Consider the following 4,063-nt stretch of genomic DNA (forward strand, 5'->3'; position numbering starts at 1 on the left):
ATGTCTGCAGACTAATGATATTATTATGATGATGCAAATGAGTTTATGACAGAAAAGCATGAACAAGTATTTCAAATCTCACAAAATCCTGTTGATGCATTGAAAAGGGCAAGATTGACATATAGCTCTAAGAGCAACATTTCAATTATTTCCGGCATGAGTTCACTGAGTGCTTTTTGGTACTCAGCCCTGCATGTATTTCTAAATGTGCAGGTCTGGCTTGGCGCGAGGATGGGTGAAGGCTGTTGGAATTGTCAGTTGGCTGTGTCTTTCCTATGTCTCATACTTATCTTTATAAGCTTTGACTCTATAAGAATTTGAACTCCCTACTATATGTCTTCACACATATAGTAACGCATATCGCTGCATAACTCTGATGAAACTCTTATTTATTTTGCTTATGCCTGTAATATCCCATAAGGGAAAATACCCTTTAAACCCTTGGTAAGTCTGCAATTGCTTATTTATGTTTTACTCGAGTAAGTAATTATTTTTTGTCTTAAAACCTTTCTTGGAAATGAGTATATGTTGCAAATGCTTCCGCTAATACAAGATGCAAATTCCATTTCTTTCACGATTATTTTTATCAGTCGTATGATACTTGGTATACGCTATCACTGGCTATATCGGGCTGCGACATGTATTCCCCCCCATCACTACTAGAAAAACGCTCATAGATAACGGATTTTATCCGTTATCTATGAGCAAAAAAACCGTTGTGTATAGTGGTGTTATCTATTCTATACGTCATACACAACGGTTTCAAAACCGTTATGTATAGTAGCATAGATAACGGTACGATGCGTCATACATAACAGTACGCATCCGTTATCTATAAAGGTTATACATAACGGTTTTTCACCGTTATGTATTAAGATTTTTCCGTTATGTATTAATTTTTTTTTTTTTTTTTATCATAGTTAACAGTTTTTTGCACTTTTTATAACGGTTTTAACCGTTATCTTTAATAGAATACATAACGGTTTTTCACCGTTATGTATTAAGATTTTTCCGTTATGTATTAATTTTTTTTTTTTATCATAGTTAACAGTTTTTTGCACTTTTTATAACGGTTTTAACCGTTATCTTTGATAGAATACATAACGGTTTTTTGCACTTTTTATAACGATTTTTTGCACTTTTTATAACGATTTTTACAGTTTTTATAATGATTTTAACCGTTATCTTTAATTAGAATACATAACGATTTTTTGCACCTTTTATAACAGTTTTTTGCACTTTATATAATTGTAGTATATTTTTAAATTTTGCAATTTTTATAAAACGACAAAATGATAAAATCAACGATAACAATATTATATATCATCCAAAAAATTCATACATTATTATACAAATGAACCAAATATCAAGTATACATCATCATTGCATATTCCGATTCAAAATTGAAAATACGAACTACCTTATAGCTAAAACAAAAATCTATCATACAATGTTTAAAGCACCAAGTCCTCAAGAACTAGTTAATCAACCTGCTATGATTCTCTGGTTGTCTTTTGACCTCAAGCCATCCCAAGCTACCATAGCCCATGTACTTTACTGAGATTCTCGCAGTCCCCACAGCCCATGTACTTTACTGGTTCTCCTGTTTTGAAAGTCTAATTATATTAGATATGAGTCCACGCATTCTCTCTTCTGCGCACTAAAAGGTAATATTTCACAAAAATAAATTAAATAGTTAACTGATGCTTCTGCAAAATTTGTCAAGGAAAAATTGTGAAATAGTAAATGATGGAAGAGATTGGAAAATATTCCTCTAGTTCTGACATCCTTCAGAGTCAAACAAATCACAATTCTTATGATAAAGACAGGGAGTAGAAGCTTAGCTTTTGGAAGCTTTACAGACTGCCTAGGAAAACTATTTCAACATAGTAAAATAACTTGTAGTGCCGCATGGTGATTAGATTAAAATATAGGAAATTCACATTTACAGCATAATGCAGATATCAGAATCTTACCAAGGACAAGCATCGCTCCACATCATTACTCATATTCTTTAAACCACATTTTGCCACTGTCAGGAAACATACAGATCACAAATTAATTAACCTAAATGATGCAAAAAATGAGAATGAATCTCACGAAAACAAGCAAAGTATGGCCACATAGGAAATACTAACTTATCTCCACCATCATTTTCTGAAGTGGGATCTTCTGCAATATCAATTTCTCTTCTTCTTCTTGAACAACCCGTCGAGATGCCTCTGAAACCCGGCTGTCCACATGGCACCAGAATAATGTCACGCTAAACAGTTCAGTATGAAGTCAAGTACTAAATAGAAATCTAGTCATTCAGTCAAAGATTACCATGTGCTATATTTGTTTCATTTTCCCAGTTTCGTTTCTTCTCCCAAAACAAAACCAAACACAAATGACATCTTTCAAGGCATTGCTTTTACGATGCAATCACGCTTTGTAAAAAGATCACATTAGCTCAAATCTCCTAAATCATACAAAACAAAAACACTAACATAGCCCTACATCATGAAAATATTTGCGCAGTTAGAAACACCTGATATTTAGAGTTCAATGTCTCTAGCACCACTCCTAGTCTGTCCATAATAGGTTCATCATCATCTTGGTAACAACTAGAACCAAGGAACATATCCATTTGGGAAGGATAAAAAGTTGAAGCTAAATATATACTTAAAATATGAAGCATATGTGTATGAGAGCACATTTTCTCCTACTACATGGAAACATGAAAAAGAAGAATTGCATTTGGAAGAAATTTATGCTTGAGACAGAAATCATACAATTCTGTAATATGCAGATAACCATCAGTAGGTGTTAAATTATGGCAGATAACACCCGTCCAATTTGTAGTGCATGGATCCCCTCTGTTCCAGTTGCGAAGATTTCTATACGGATCAGTGAAACTGTTCTTGATGGATCGCAATGCATTGACTGTAGATATTGAGTTTTAATGTTGATACAGTTATTGCTAAACTGAGTAAGAATCACAGTCAATCAAGGAACAAACCTAAACTTAAAAACTGGCACAGACAAATACACTTACACCTCAGTCATCTTCAAGCACTATCATGGAAAATCGGAATAGTCTGAAGCAAACTTCCACATTTATATTTTAGGAGTTTACAGTTAACAATCTATAGCAATTGAGATGAAAGTTTCAAACTTGGTGCATTGCTACACTAGGGTGTGCTTAGAGTTCTCTATTTGTTGCATAACTTACATGCCAAATGTTTCTTTCTTTTCTCCTTTCTTCTGCCTTGTCACATTGAGAGACAAAGATGCTATTTGAGGTCTCATTGCAAGAATTAGTCGAGAACTAAGTAAGTATGGGTCACTTTCAAGTTTCAACTAGTAAGTCTAGCAACCATAGGTTAACCAAGAACAACCCAATGAAGCTCAACATTCATATTAAAGTAAAGAATAACACATCCCACCAAAACAAACATTCAAGGTGATCATTCTATCTCAGTTTACTCCCTCCTATCGCTCGAGTCACACCAACAAATTATGTTCTTTATGAAAGCAGTAAATAAGAAGCATGAAACTTTTAAGTCTTTGAGCATGTATACTTGTTCATATGAGGAATACCTTTTACAAATAGCATACACACGGAGCTCGGAGGATCGACGGAGGCGGCAGGCCCTCACCTGCTCAGCAGAGAAACGTAACAGCATCGAGAGATTGGGAAAGAGTCGAGAGACAGCTAGGACTCAGTTTATATTCTCCTCATGTGTGAGGGAGATCTGTGCTAATCCTCATCCACTTCATAACATGTAAATCAAAACTTATTCGAAGCAATTGAATACAAAAGGCCATCATACATCAAAATAATAGCCTACATGAATGAGTACATTTAGACTAAAATAATTAGATATCCTATTTCTACTAAGACCTCCCTTAAGGATCCCTAATCACTTTTTTTAAGAACTGATGAGCTGCATTCAATCCAAAACTTTGTCTGAATGGTAGAAGTTATATCAGAGTTCTAAATGCTGCAAATCAAGCATATTTTAGATTTATTACAGAGCTATATTTACTAAGGCTGATATATACTAAATGCTGATATATA

The 4,063-nt window shown here is 34.1% G+C and overlaps 1 long non-coding RNA gene across 1 annotated transcript; it reads right to left on the reverse strand.

Moving 5' to 3' along the window:
* Positions 1–1,603: 1,603 nt before the first annotated feature.
* LOC130986929 (uncharacterized) lies at positions 1,604–2,238 on the reverse strand. Its single transcript, XR_009089493.1, has 3 exons — positions 2,139–2,238; positions 1,977–2,032; positions 1,604–1,660 (listed from the first exon to the last, which is right to left on the reverse strand). It is a non-coding gene; the product is annotated as an uncharacterized LOC130986929 (long non-coding RNA).
* Positions 2,239–4,063: the final 1,825 nt, after the last annotated feature.

This window comes from Salvia miltiorrhiza, chromosome 5 (assembly GCF_028751815.1).
Source record: "Salvia miltiorrhiza cultivar Shanhuang (shh) chromosome 5, IMPLAD_Smil_shh, whole genome shotgun sequence".
NCBI classification, from domain to species: domain Eukaryota; kingdom Viridiplantae; phylum Streptophyta; class Magnoliopsida; order Lamiales; family Lamiaceae; genus Salvia; species Salvia miltiorrhiza.